We start from the raw sequence: 16,458 nt of genomic DNA, 5'->3' as shown, positions 1-16,458 counted from the left end.
ATCACATTTATAAAAGACATATACAACTGTACGATTATCATGATCCGCATCTAGATACAATATGTGCATCTTAAAAGTTTTGAGCGATAAATGCCCGTCGTATGTGCGTGCCCATACCTGTTCGTCTGACACAGCAACATGCGCCCCGACCTGTTAGACAGAGATGTAGGCTTGCAGAAATATACATTTGAAGAACAGAAGGATGAAAACTTGTTGATGGGCGTGAGGTTGACTGTTTATTGTTTGTTTACAAGCTTTTCACCACACACACATGCGACACAACATGAGAAAACATGAGTTTTGTCTAAAATCTGCACTGAAGATGTTCTAGATCATCTTAGGAAATGCTCTTAGTGTAGTTACTGTAAATGTATAGAAAGCGCAAAACGCTGCAGGTTCACTTTAGTTTGACATGGTCTGTCATTCTAAATAAGTTGTGTAGGCTACATTGACATTGGGACTAGATGAAACTTACAGAGATGCTTGTCTCCTTTGTGTGTGTATATTGCAAAGACATCTGCTTAGGATGTAAATAATTTAAAACATTGATTTAAAAACAGGCATTCAAATTAATTGTATAGATACAAAGTAACTAGTAACTAGCTACTCGAGTAGTTTTTTCATTGCATACTTTTTTACTTTTACTTAAGTCGTTTTCTAAAATAGTGACTTTTACTTTTATTTGAGTAACAATTTCAAGTTACTTGTAGTTTTACTTCAGTAAAGATTTTGGCTACCCTACCGCCTCTGCTGATGGACAGAAGGGCTCATCATGCCTATAAAGACCTTTATCATGAAAGGCTGCTTGCTGGGAGTGCGCCTGCCTGGAAGTTGCACATGTGCAGATATCGAATATGAATGGAGTCAAGATGGTCACAGAGCCACGGAGTTGCAATAAGGCATTCAAGTTAAGGATAAAAGGTTTTGAAAGTAATTTAATGGACAAAACGTTAATATTTGTTGTTTTATTTCATTTTTTTCCTTATCTGAGTCCCAGGTTGAAAGACGCACAAGCTCTTACGATATGGGGTCGTGGAGTCAAAGGAAAATGAATGTAAAAGGCCTGAAACAAACATCAATGAAAAAGTCACCATTATTTCAACTGGGCTACTACATTCATAGTTAAAATATAATCATATTCCACCATAATATTCACAGAAAACGATTTTAAGCTATTTGTAAGGTAGATTCCCCCAAAATCAGAAAGTGTTGTGGCTTTTTGCAGAATTCAGAATTAAACTTTGTATCATTCATCATTAACATTATACATTATTACCATAATTGCACCAAAATCCAAAATATAATAAAAGCTATGACAAGAAACACTGCAAAAAAATGCCATACATTTCTGGGGGCTCCAGAAAAATACTGTAAAATAATAAAAGAAAATTCACATGTTTTTCATATTTCTAAAATATATGAACAAACCTGTAAAATTTCAGTCTAGGCTTTCATTTAAGTGTGTTCAGATTGCCATGTTTAGGGTACATATCGGTGTACTCTCTGTAAATTTATACTTATTTAGCTATTTCTATATTTCTATTTGATAAAATGGTCAAATTATACAGCACATTTCACCATTCTACCAAACATAAATACAGTCTAGCGGTTCTTCTCCTGGTCCCTGCCAGGGTCACCAGACAAATTAATAATTCCTTACTTTTTTTTAAGCAGTCAAAAGTCTGAGGGGGCCGTACATGTAAATGAGAGGGTCTAGGATCTGCATTTAGTATATTTTGTTTGTTCGACTAGAAAGAATAAGGTTGAGTTCTACATAAATCATTTTATATCGTATTCTAAAGGTCAACATTGGGGACACACAAACCCATTGACCTCAGTGTCAGATGACCCTGCTATTTTTCATGGTAGTCATCGTCGTGATGTCGTGATGAGGCGTCTGAGAAGAGATGACTTTATGGCAGTGAGATGAAGCAGTTAAATCAGTAATGAGGTCTCCAAATGTCTCCTCCTAATCTCTCGGGCATCTACACACACTTTTTAACACGCATAGAACAGAGACACATTTATTTTAAAATCACGTTGAACACTTTGTTTATATATTAGACCGTTTAAAATCAGAAATGTATGCTTTTAATCGATGTTCTTTACCTTTGAGTCCATCTAGTGCCTGTATAATCCTGAATGTTCACAATGTTCACTTTTTGCAGATATGCAGATTTACAGCTTTCAGAATATTCATTCTGGCAACTTGAAAGCATTGTTGTTTTGTAAATGCTTGTTAATCTAATAAATAATCATCATAAAGTGCTTTATACAAACTCTGCGAGACTCATTTTGGTTGAGTTGACGTAGCTGCTGTAACCCACATCAATATTCAATGGATCTCACTGGACTAAAAGCGTGGCAGACAGAAATCTGGGTAGTGGAGGAACAGTGCCGGCCCGAGCCTCTTGGGGGCCCTAAGCAGAATTTGATTTGGGGGCCCCCCTCCCACCACGGGGAGTCACCATTTGCTTGAAGATTATTGACATAAATGTCATGCTATAATGTAACATTATAAATATATATAGTGAGGTTATGTATAAATACAAAATAAATAATACAAAATCGATACTTAAATAAAATACTTTACTCTTAAACTTCTGAATACAAACTGTCACAAAACATGAAATAAATAATTTGCAATCTTAAAAATAAAACAAAAATAGACAAACATTAATATAATCAAAAATAGAATGTGTTGTGTTCATGAGAAATGTGCTATATTACTATTTGTGTATACTGTTTGTAAATAGTAACGCTTGCTGTTGTCACGTGATGAGACGTGACTTACGTACGTAATGACGCACGAAGAAGAAAATTGAGTAAAGAAAGTTACGGATTCACTACTCTCGTGTTGCCTGGATTATTCTTAAATCATCTTTACAATACCACAGAATGTTACAAAAAAATAGATACTTAAATAATGAAAGCAAACATAAGAACAGCAAGCGGTTCAACAATGACAATTGTACAACAATGACCTCAAAATCGCATAACTTCAGCCTATAAATATGAGGATAGCCCTGCTACAACACTCGCCACCATATTAATAAAATTGAAGTCTATTTTCATCATAGAAGTCTCCCCACGGTATAGGCATATTTTCTAACGTTCACTTCAACACACACAGCAATGCTAGCTGGCATCGCTTTCACCGAGAAGGTTAAGTTCCCCTTCGGCTGTTTTCACCAACTTAAACTGACATATATATATATAACAAATACGTGAACTACACCTAGATAAATGTATATTAATAATGCGAGACATTTTACTTTTGATGGCGGGGACGTTTACGTTAGCTCTGGTGATGGCTTATAAAAGATCATGGTACCTGAAGTGACGTGAGCAAACTTTGTGCTACCGCTAATCTTGCTCATTTTTCTCATTTTCTGTCCTTTTCTTCTTTCTCTTTTCGGCACCAGAGGATACATCCTTTTTTGTTACATGGCTTACCATTTATTACAGTGACGCGTACTTGCGCACCGGCGCTAATTATTAATGCACGCGAGATGTCTATTGCGCATGACTCAAACGCTAGCAGACACAGCAGCAGTTGTCGGGAAATCTGAATTTTCTTGTCTTGAATTATTCATTTATTTATTCATTCATTCATTCATTTATATCACTTGTTTAAGTTATTTAATTGTAAAAATAAATAAAAAATAAACGATTGAGGGGCCCCCTGGTGGTCAGGGGGCCCCAAGCAGCCGCTTAGTTCGCTTATGCCTCGGCCCGGCCCTGTGGAGGAACAAAACAGCATCGTTGAGATCATTTTACGGAGCTGCACTGCCATCATTGAATAGGATTTCTGTTTTTAAATCCCATCCACGATTCATTCAACTGCTTTCTCATGAATCCTTAAATCATATTTGAAATCACAGGCACTTTTAATTGAATATTGTTTTTATTCAGAATGATTATTAAGGTGTTCTTCTCATTTCCTTGAGCAGCCTACTTAGTGCAAACCACAATGAGTTCAGTCTAACATTGCTAGTCACCAAGAGTAAATGCAGCATGATGATGAAGAAAGGGTGATGCCAAAAGCAATAAAAATGTATGCAAAAGTCACTTATATTAGTAAATTAATAAAACATAATTATATTAAAGTTTTGAGGATGGCAAACGATGACAAGAGAGCACATGGCTGACTGTCAAACAGGCCATGTGCTCACAACAAAAGAAAACATCAACACAGAAAAACAAAAACACTAGACAGGAACCCTGGCAAGAAATATTTCAGTCCATCTCAAAGCAGATTCCACTGCAGATACAGTTGAGCTCAAAATGATTAATTCCCTGGGTAAATACAAATCTGTATCATTAAGCTTTTGGATCTTTTATTTTTTTAAATCACAAAAATCCAGCTTTTCATTAGAGAATAAGAATTTTAAATAGGGAGGGGAATCTCATTAAAAAATATATTACTTTTTTATATTTAGTACTTTTTGCCACCTTCTTTTTGCCAAGATAACAGCTCTGAGTCTTATAATGCCCAGTGAGTTTAGAGAACACCTGACAAGATCAGAGACAATTCCTTCATACAGAATCACTCCAGACCCTTGAGATCTTCAGCTCCATGTTGGTGCTTCTCCTCTTCAGTTCTCCCCACTTATTTTCTGAGGGGTTCAGGTCAGGGAACTGCATGGCCATAGCAGAAGCTTTGTCTCGTGCTCAGTGACTCATTTTGGTTTGATTTTGATGTTTGTTTTAGACCATTGTCCTGTAGAAAGATCCAAACTTGTTAAGTGAATACTAGCAGAGACAATCGGGTCCATGATGCCTATAACATACATTGACGAAATGTCAAGAATTTTATCTTCAGTTAGTTTCGTTTAGTAAACATGGAAGACAGTTATACTGTTTGTAAAGCTTTGTTTTTTAAAACTGTGCCATAAATACTAAAATGAAACTGAGGCACCGGGCCTGGTTCCACACATAAAATAAATGTATACAGGTTTCTAACAACTTCAGGGTTGTCATTTTTGGGTGAACTATTCCTTTAAAATGCGAGAATGAATCCCCTTAATGATTGTTCCATGTGTGTAAGGTGATGACATCAATAGAGATAGTTGTTCAGTTTGGTTCCGTACACACTGAATAGACTTTTTTGTTCACATGGTTGTCACAGAGAGTTGATGCATTGTTACAGTTGTGTGAATACTCTTGTAACCTTTTGTGATTTAATGGATTTTTTAATGTGTATGAATTGTATGTTTTTCATTGCAGGTCTTCTGTTTGACCCAGTTGAAGACATCAAGAGGCCTGGACAGATGTTGGCACCACACGGACCTCTCCGAGTACCATGTTATTAAAGGGACAGTTCAACCAAAAACGAAAATGTTGTCATCATTTACTCATGACAGTTCAAACCTGTAAGACTTTCTTCAGTGGATATTTTTAATAATGTTAGTAACACAAAACCATTGGTTGTTTCTAGTTGAGATTGTAGTTGTGAAGTCACATGTGTATTTGTAATTGGAAGTCTTTGTTATGAGCTGCAGTTTTCTATTTTACCCTGTTACAACGCTACAGTTTGACCTTTTCAGGGTCCTAATTGGAAGTTCACAAATCCTTAAACATCCTGAATGATATTTTCGGCACAATAATACACTATAACAAAGTGGGTGAATAATAAGTCAATATTTGGATAAAAAAACTAAGCACGTTTTAGCAATCCCAAATCACATAAATCCTACCATTTGTTATTGGTAACGGTGGTATAAAGTGACCACTTTTGTTCAGGTGTGCATTATTATTGTCATGATTCTGCCTTCTCTTGTCTTGATTCTCTGGTCTAGGGGCAGAATCATGACGGACCCACGTGTTTTATGTGGAGAGAAACATATTATTGTCAATCAGGACATAATATGCGTTCTCTCCTGTCTCGTCATTTGGCCCCGCCCCTCTCGTTTCTAGTATAGCTATCCTCCTGTGTCTCATTACCCACACCTGCCCATCGTTATCTCCTTTGTTAGTCTCCCTATATATATACCCTCTTGGTCTTATATAGCCTGTATACTGCTGTAGGATCTTTTACAAGGATAGAAAAAGTGAAAGAAATAGAAGTCAGTAGTAATCGGTCAGGTGCTGATGGAAGAGAAGGGTGATTTCAGCAGATTCTTAAAGATGGCTGCAGAATCTGCTGATCTTGTAGCGGCGGGCAGATCACTCCACAAATGTGGAACAGATCCAGAGAAGGTACATGAGAGGCATTTATTCCCTTCAGGGATCTTGCTGGTCAATACGTCTGTACTTACCAAAGTAGGTTTGTATGATTTGGTCACTGTTGCACAGACACAGAGGTGAGGATCCATATAATTATTTTTGTGAAGAGTGCCCTCTAGAGGAACGAGAAGGGCACACCAGCTGGTGACTGTGACAGCTTTAAAAGGTGTATTTGTGAGATGTATATATTTCTTATATCATAGATTGCAGGCTAGTGTATTCAGTATTTAAGATTCTTAATGTTAATTTGACTGTTTATTATATTAACATCATTTCAATGTTATGCGTGGATTTTTTGTTTAGTTTTACCACAAGGAGCAAAACCATGCTGCTGTTTTGATGCTACAGGAGATGTCAGTTTGCTATCTGGGATGTTTTTAATATCTTTACTTTAATAATACTTCTATGTTATAATAATATACACTTCTGTACAAAATCTTAAGGCCAGGGGAAACATTGCATTTCTTGCCGGTGGATGGTAACCAGGTTGTAAGCACTGCTGTAAAATGCCAAAACAAGAAACAGGAGCAAGAGACAAAAAACTGAGAGTAGACAATTTATTAAACACTTAATTTAAACTCAAACAGGCTGTTCTGATAAAAATTTTAAGAACATAGACCCCAAAAAACCACAAGAGAACTCAAATACAAGTGTATACAAAAATGGATTCAGTAGTGAGAAGCTCCTTGTTGTTCTTGTTGATCACTTTAAAACACTGTTTCCAGGAGGCTGTATTATTTCATTTTTACCCCACAACAAATCAATTTAGTAACTTAGATTTGTTTAAAACATAAAAAAGAGCTAATACATAACTATAATATTCACAGCATTAACTTTAGGCTCAAACTCATCCAAGTCCACTCACATGAAGCATTCATGTCATGAGTCATGACCATTGCAGATGCAAGGCTCGCGAATTTTACCGTCATTATGAAATTGTATATAATTAGCATTGATGATGTGTCAGGGTTTATTTAAGTTTAACTTTTTTATTAAAAAGTTTGGAGTGAGATCACATTTGTTAGGAGTGGAGCCATTCAAGGTTTCATCAGCGGCCCCTCAGTTCCATCCACATTCAAGGTTTTTTGTCGCAATTCAATTTTACTATTGTTATAATTGACAAAAAAAGGTAGAGCCTACAAATTGGTTAATCTGATAAAAGGCAAATGGCTCCCATAGTATTTATTTTCTATACTATGGCAGTAAATGGGGGATGAGATCTGATTGGTCCCTGACATTCTTCCAAATATCTTCCTTTGTTTTTACCAGAACAAAGCAATAGACACTGCAAGATAAAAAAACGAATTGTTGCGTTTGGTATTGCAATTGTATTTATAATTATCCATTAATGTCGTTTTTGTATATGTCATATTCTTATAGGTTAGTCAGACACACTGTTTATGAGTAATTATATTGCGGTTTTTGCATTAATAAATCTTCACATTGTCTCACATAGATAAGTTTATTTAAACAGGAAATAAACAGAAAGCGAAGGAGAAAGGTCCTCAACTTCAGATATAATCTCGCGGCAAATGTCACAGAAATCTCTTCTACGCCCGTGACCCATCTAAATTTGATTGTTGATTGGCTGTTATGTGGTGTGGACGCAGGGTGGATGCAGAGTCGCAGCAACTCTGTTCACTGCAATGGAACAGTATTTTCACAGCAACGGCGGTTCACAGATCCTCTCTCTTAACGGCTCTGGGTGGAGACAGGGTGAGCAAAGCTTCTGATAAGGTGGGAAAAGGCCACCCTGGTCCCCCCGTGAGCCTGGGCTGGTGGCCATGTTGTGCCATGTGGTGGAGATGGCTTCCAGAAAGTGGATGTCATTCGATGTAAACATCACTTTCCATTCATCCCCCAACATTCTTAATGGGATTTAGACCAGGGGAACATGCAGCATGGTCCAAAAGAGTGACGTTAATCTACTGGAAGATGTCCTTTGTCAGGCGGGCGTTGTGAACTGCAGCTTGGTCCTGTTGAAAGACCCAGTCATTACCGCGCAGACGAGGGCCCTCAGTCAAAAGGGATGCCCACTGCAACATGTTCACATAGCCAGCCGCCGTTTAACGGCCCTGCACAACCTGGAGCTCCATATTACCATTGGAGGAAAAGCCCCCCAGATCATGATGGAGCCTCCAAAACAATGCAACATAGAAAACATCTCCAGTGGGAAACTAACAAAGGATACTTAACAAGGTACAGGTGTGGGTAATGAAACACTCAGGGGAAGCTAACGAGGAAACGAGAGGGGCGGGGCCAGAGATGAGACCAGAGAGAACAAACAATATGTCATGACTGACAATATAATGTTTCTCTCCACACAAAACATGTGGCCCAGTCACGATTCTGCCACTACACCAGGAAATCAAGACATGAGAAGACACCATGTATTCTCATCTTGATATGGTAATGCGCTATAAAGCGCTTTCCATCTGGCTTTACATAATCCATTGCCTCACAGCAGTCATCGTAGGTTTGAGTTCGGCGAGCACGGAAAGTGTTGCGCTTGTGAGAGAACAAGACTTTTTTCAAGTGCATATGCTTTTCCCTGCGATTCGTGCTGGTTTTCTGTTGGTCTGTCGTTCTTGGGTGAAGTGAGACCGAAGAGTGGCCAAAAGGTGACTTATTCGTTGACTCCTCCTGGATCGTAGAGCACCGCCACAGATCACTTTCTTCGATTCATTTGGATTCACATCGCATGAACTTTTTCCCTGCGTTTCATGCTTGTTTTCTGTTGGTGTGTCGTTCTTGTGTGAAGGAAGTTGAGACCGAAGAGTAACTGAAAGGTAACTTATTCGTTGAGTAGTGCCACAGTTCACCTGTATCGACTCGTTTGGATTCACAACGCCCTGAACCACCTCACAATGTATCCAACTGTCGTTCTTCCATCTTCCGAGACTATTGTGGACTTCAATAACATCCAGCCTATAACATCATGGGGGGGATTTAGCCGAAGAAACCAACGTTGAGGCGTCCGACGAGTACATTCCGTCCTGTGCTCTTTTGGGTTTTAACGGGAAGCCCGTGGATAGTTAGCCCTCACCCCCCGTCTGGAAGAGAGTGGAGAATAGTAAGATATATATCTACGCTGTTGGATCATTTTGTACCATTTTGACAGATACAATGAGGAAAAATATTCCATTCTTCATCACCAACAAGAGCCTCAGTATCTTACAGTACAGTCTAGTACGGACAAAATACTAACACTCGTATAACGTGTTGTTAGTGTTAACTGATAGTTACCCCAAAGGTTTCCTTAAAAATGAAAGGGTGTAAATGCTTGTGATATCAGCATGATGGAGGTTGATGGTGAAATATACCCAGCCACTTTTAAATCATATGATAATTCATAAAATAGAAGTAAAATTACGTACCCCTAGTGTCACGGTTTGTAAATCCTATGCCTCCTGCCGGTCTCGTGCTTGTTGTTTTTATCATAACACTCATCAGAGATCCAGCTGCATCCAATTCCCGACACCGGCTGTGGCCAACTCCACGAGTGAGCACGTGCAGGTCGGCCAGGTTCCTTGCGTTAAATTGACCTTTTTCAACAACAATTGGCAGTGAGTGACCTCACATATATTTAATTAGTTTTTTTCTAGTTATTGTCAAAAAGCAAGCAAACAAAACGTGCTACCTAGTGTAACAGGTCCCGGTCAGGGGTCCGCTAGCAGATGTATATATTGTTATTTCTGAACAATTGGATATATGACAGAGTTAGAAAGTGACGCAGGACAACTGTGGCTCTTCTTCCATTTAACTATATGAGCTTATTTTCCACTGCGCTTCGCTAAGGGTCCCAGAGTGACGCGGCTGAAAGGTACTTGTGTCCATTCTGTGTAACAGCATGTAATAACGCACTTTGTGTATTCTCTTAATAGTATGTACATTGTGATAAAAGGAAAGAAAACTTAACATAATAATTTCTACAAAACCTATTTTTGAGAGTGTCACACTAGCATTAGTAAAGGTGATATTTCTGCCTCCACCTAAGCATCCCCCACAAAAAACGTATCACTCTTGTTTACTAAATGCAAGTTATATGTATGTATGAGGGTGAAGACCCGTTATCGAGTTTTGGTTTTGTTTTTTTCGTTTGTTTAGCTGTTGATTTTAAAATGATTTAAATCACTTGACACATGTACAACACAGCAACAGTATATTGTACGTACTAATTAGCTAAAGGATTAGCAATGTTACTTTGCTAATCGTTATCCACCACAACACATCAATTGCATTAAAACACTACCCCATAATGTCACTGTGTAATGTTTATTCACTTAATATTATACCCACTTAGCATTTCTTTCTTTCTGAAATCTTGGTATTGATCTTAATATGGTTTTCATTGCTAATAGGTGGTTGCTTGTGTTATTATGTTTTGTGCAGTAACGGTATATCTGCACAGATAAATGAGGTTTAATGCAATTTTGAGGGTTTTCTTTCAGATCATTTACTGACAGAACTACTCTCCATTTCAAGGGACGTTTATTGATTCAGACTATAAAATGAACATGAACAGCTCGAAAACAGCATCGTCTGCTAAACAACATCTTCGGTCCATCTATCTGACTGCAGGTAAGAGTAAACTCTGTTGTACAAGTTTCCTTTCTGCTAAATCATACAATACACTCTCATAAAATTTGCTGAAATAACGTAAATTACTGAATATACTACTGAAGCTATAATGCATGATGGATGACGTTCACCCAAAAATGAAAAGTCTGTCATCATTTACTCACCGTTCCAAATCTGTATACATTTCTTTGTTTTTCTAAACACAAAGGAAGATGCAAGAATGTTAGTAACCAAACAAGTATCACCCCCCCCATTAACTGCCATAGGAGGGAAAATAAGTACTAAAGGAGTCAATGGGGGATGTGATCTGTTTGGTCACTGATATTCTACTAAATATCTCCGTTGTGTTAAGCAAAACAAAGACTTTTATACAGGTTTGGAAAAAAGTAAATGATAACCGAGGTCTAATTTTTGGATGAACTATCACTGTAGTACAACAAAGTCTTTACATTTTAATGTATTGAATTACATTTACTTGCGTTGCTGTATTGAGTAGGTTTTTTGTGTACTTGTACTTTTTTAAGTGCTTTTATAATCTGTAATTTTACTTGGACTAAAATAGGATTTGTGTGATGTATTTTACTTCGAACTAAACAACTTTTGCTTTAATGACATATTTAAACGTGCAAATTATGTCCCTCTCTTCTGTAAGCGCGGGGCAAGAAAGTCTTATGAAAATATGCTTGCTATTTCATGCATTTTGAAAAGCCTCACAGCCCTGCTATAAAAATGACAGTGTTGCCAGATCGCAACTGTTTTCTTTATTAACTATATGATGTATCTGCAGCTTCATAGGAAAAGATTAAACAACAAATGCAAAGCTCTTAAAAATATGTAAACATGGCAACACAGGGAAAGCGCAGTGTGAAGAACTGAACATAAACAAAACACAGCGTTTCTCTCTGTATTTTAGTTAAAATGACATCACTTAACCAGTCTTTGACCGAAGATACATATCAAATGGATTAAGCTCTTAGGAATCATGTTTCTTGTTCATTGCCATCAATGGTAAAAATGTTGCCATGTCAACGATCAGGTTACAACAGTCAATCATCACATTTACCCTCATTCCGTACAAACATGGAATAATACATCATTAGTTATTTGTTGCAGTGCATGTGTAACCCGTTTTAATATATAAAATTAGGGACTATGACTATTGCACTTTAAAAAAGTAACTAAGCACCTTTTACTTTGAGTACATTTTATACAACCCTACTTTTCACATTTACTTGAGTCGATTTTTTGACTGGTAATTTTACTTGGACTCAAGTACTGCTTCATCAAAGTAGTAGTACTTGTATTTGAGTATAATATTTTTGCACTTTTTCCACCTTGGCTGGTTCAACTCTCATCAGTCCGGCATGGGAGATGGGCACTCTAATGAGGAGGCTAAACACCACAGTCACACAAAGTCAGTACATGTACTTTTAGTGCATAGAATATGGAGGGAGAATTGGGATGCAGCACTAGTTGTGGTTTTCCTTGTTCCTTTTCTGTCGGTCTCTCAGCGTTGTGTCAATGCAGAATAGGGTTTAAACTCGAGAACCTATCATCTTTGATTGTACTTTTAAAAGTCCAATGAACTTGGAGAATGGCATTGAATGCCAGTCTCTGCCCCGTGTAAGTATTGAGGGAAGATGGGGTGCCCATTCATTCACCTTCTGTTCTGCGGAACCAGCGTAGCATCAAATGGTGAGCATTATTTTCTCTGATACTACTGACCTCTATGATGCAGAGCAGCAGACTCGTCCTCTTGTGTTAGACTTCCCCTGTGAGTTTGAATAGCGGCCCTAGGTGTCTAAAGGAGCAATTTCTCTAAAAGTGCTGAAATTTCCTACAGCGTGCATGTCTCACCACTGTACCTCCTGGCATCAGACGCGGAAGACTCCCTGGAGCTCCCGGGATCCGCCGGTCGAGCCCAGGATGAGGCTGAGGCAGTGATGTCAGTCATGCTTGCCTGGACCACAATGCTTAACAGGAGCCCATCTCCGTCTTCATCGAATTACCTGTGAGCTTCACCTTGGTCCTTCGGACCTCAGGTGTCAAAGGAACCACTAAAAGACCAGTGTCAGAAGAATGTTAGGGACAACTAGGTGTGTAAACAGTTAAGAGTTGTATCATATAATCAGGGGCCAAACCATGTAAGGCTTTGTAGGTCAGCATCAAAATTTTTAAATCTATCCGAAACCTGAGAGGGAGCCAATGCAGTGACTCTAGAACTGGCGCAATGTGCTAATTTTTCCTGGTTTTGAAACGCAAGCAGGGCTTTACAGTACTCAATTCTAGAAAAAACAAACGTGTTTATAAATTTTTCAGCTACTGGAAGGAATAACATGGAGCTAAGTCAAACAATGTTTTTGAGATGGAAACACTTGTAACTATATGTGATCGAATGTTAAATTTGTGTCAAATATTTTTTTTATTTAGTTTGAAACTCTAGGACAGAGCCTTCTAGGTTTAGCGTTAAAGACCCCGCTTTACTAAATTGATGAGGTGATCCAGTGATTCTGTCTTATTGTTATTTAGACAAAGACAGTTTTGAGACTCAGAAATTCTCAGAAATGTAGTGGTACAAAAGACAGTAACTAAGCAATCATCTGTTTTTTATGGATATAAATCTTTGTGTCATCTACGTAAAAAATTTACTTAAAACCAAGCAAACTAAGTCAAATGGAACCCTGTGGGATACCAAAATGAACTGGGCCAACTTTAGAATGATATCCACCAAGTGAAACAAACTGCCTGCGATCCGAAAGATATGATTTCAACCAGTTTATTGCTTTGTCAGTGACACCAAAATTAGTTTATAGACAAGTTAGTAACACACCTTGGTCAATAGTGTCAAAAGATGCGCTTAAATCCAATAGAATGGGTATTAAAAGAGAACTCGAATCCGCAGCAAATAGAAAATCATTGGAGACCTTAACTAAAGCTGTTTTGGTACTGTGGAATTTACAAAAACTAGATTGAAGGGGTTCAAAATGATTGTTATTTATAAGATGAGTATGCATTTGTGAAGCAACAATATGCCCGAGAATTTTGAAGAGAAAGTGGAGATTAGAAATAGGGCAGATCGTTTGATTTTCAAATGCAATATGTGGTGAGGAAGGCGGGACGAGAGCCGTGACGCGGGGCCGGTGGCGTGAGTGCTAAGTGCAAGCAGCTGTGCGCGCACCGGTCCCGCATCTTATCACGGAGGAGATTGGGAGCTTAAATGGATGTTCGGCAGGACTGTTGACGAGAGAGGACCGGGCCCGGACATATGTTTAGTGTGTGTATGTTTTATGGCCGGCAGTCTACCGTGAGGTGGCTGTCGGTCAGTTACGTTATTGTTTATTTAATTAAAGTTTTATTATTGAATGTTCGCCGGTTCCCGCCTCCTTCCTTCCCTTCTTACGAACTTTATTACACAATAATTAACAGTTTGTGTCAAATGTTTATTTGGATATGTCAAGTCCATATCGAAGAGAAACGCCAAATGATCAGACCATTGTAATGACCAAATCTAAAGTATGACCCTTAATATGCGTAAGGCAATCAACAAGCTGCTTCAAGTGAAAACAGTGAGTCTTTTTGTCTATATGGATATTAAAATAACGAGAGTTCTAAGAGTTTTTTCAAACTTAATGCATAACATAGAAAGCAGATCAGCAAATTCCGTTAAAAAGGCGCCTTTTGATTTAGGAGGTGTATAGACTGTAGCTATGAACGTAGCTGTTGGAGCAGAGACACTTAAAACCAGACATTCAAAGTATTATACAAAGGAGTCTCCAAAGGGTTGATGTCGATTTGTTGGTTATACAAAACTGTGATGTTCCTACCTCTGCCAGAGGCTCTCGGGGTGTCAAATAATCTGTGTTCTCCACCATGGCTTCTTCCTCCCTTGACTGGGGTTTCTTGCTGGCTGGATGGCCTGTGAATCCCCACCTAACACCTGGATCCTTCCTGGATCCTCCTTCTGTCATTTCCATTACGGATCCTCCCATCAGCACCTTCTCCCAGTCCATGCCCTCCCTCCGGCGGGAACTTTTTGCGGTGTGATATGTAATACCTATGTCATAAATGTATACTTTACTTGGTATGACATTTCTTTCTTTTTTCTAGGGTTATTTTGTTTAGATTAAAATTGTGATGGTCATGAACAGCTCATTTACAGCATAATCTGCTGAACATCTTCAGTCCTGTAACTGCATCCACAATCTAACTCCAGGTAATATCATCACGTCATTTCATGTGGGGATAAATATTGTCAGACACAGACTCCTTGTACAGTACATGATATTGCATTTTAAATCCTTTTTTATACCTGTTTATAGAGTATTAAATGTAGTTTAATGTTATTAATGACAGGAAAAAGAGAACCTGACTGATTGTGCTTCTTTACATATTGAAATTGATGACGGGCTTGTTACGTTTCAGGGTTGACTGAAAAGACTTAGTGACCATGACACAACCCAACATCAGCATCAATGCTTCAGCTCAGTTAAACAAGAGTACTCAAGATGAGAACCTCAACATTTTTGAGACAAAACAGGCTATTGCAGATTCAGTGTTTATCTGGATTATTTCAGTCATTGAGGTCCCTGCCATGCTCTTAACTCTGTTTGCATTGTGTTTACTCATCAATTCTCATCAAACTCATCATGCTGCTTCAGTTTATGTGATTCAATTGATTCTGTCAGATCTCATACAGATGATTTTTGTAATATTATCAACAATATATTCATGGACAGATATGTTGTGGGCTGGACATGAATATTCAGTGATTTTGGGACTGTTTTTTATGGCATGTATCGCTTTTGAGCGATACCTTTTGGTTTGTCATCCTCACTGGAACAGAGCTCATCATTCACTGACATTTTCCTGTTTGATTTCTTTGTCACTGTGGTTTGTGCCTCTGATCTTTGTGGAAATAAAGCCCCCTGAGCTGGAGTTTCACCCTCTCCAAATATCTTTAGCGTATTTGATCCCCTTCCCAATAATCCTTCTGTGTTTTGTTGGTACTTGGAGGGGTCTCTCTCACTCAATATCACTGACTCCTCAGAAGCGCAGGTTAGTTGTGGCTAGTTTGTTCCTGGTGCTGCTTAATTACACGTTTCTCATCCTCCCATACTCAGTTATCAATTGGGTACGTCATATCACTCCTGATATTAAACAGAAATTAACCTTTAATAAAGTTCATCATTTTCTAGATTGTCTCTTGTATCTGAATCCTCTTGGTGACTGTTTATTGTATTTGTTCATGAGAACTGATGCTGTTGATATAATGAAGTCTCTTCACTGTTGTTGTAGATCTGACATCCATCATATTTCAGTAAGATACACAACCACAACAAACACTCTGCATGATAATATACACTAGACTAACGGTTGTGTGAATTAGAGAGGTATTGTCATATGGTGGTCATACATTTGTGTGCCGAGCTGTTTGGCAATGAATTTGTGATGTTTGACAGGTCCTGTCATGACCATATCATGCATGTTATAATACAATAATCACTTTTTCTATGAATGACTTCAGAAACTGAACACTTGTGTATGTGGAACTGAAATGATGACGTCACTTTGCTTCACAACTACGAAATGTTTATTAAATAGACATTTACTTCTAACAGTGCATTCTTATTCTGGTAATCTGAATCTCAC

This window comes from Barbatula barbatula (assembly GCF_947034865.1).
Source record: "Barbatula barbatula genome assembly, chromosome: 20".
In the NCBI taxonomy this organism is placed as follows: Eukaryota; Metazoa; Chordata; class Actinopteri; order Cypriniformes; family Nemacheilidae; genus Barbatula; species Barbatula barbatula.
The sequence above is the reverse complement of the archived record's forward strand: the minus strand, read 5'-3'. Positions refer to the sequence as shown.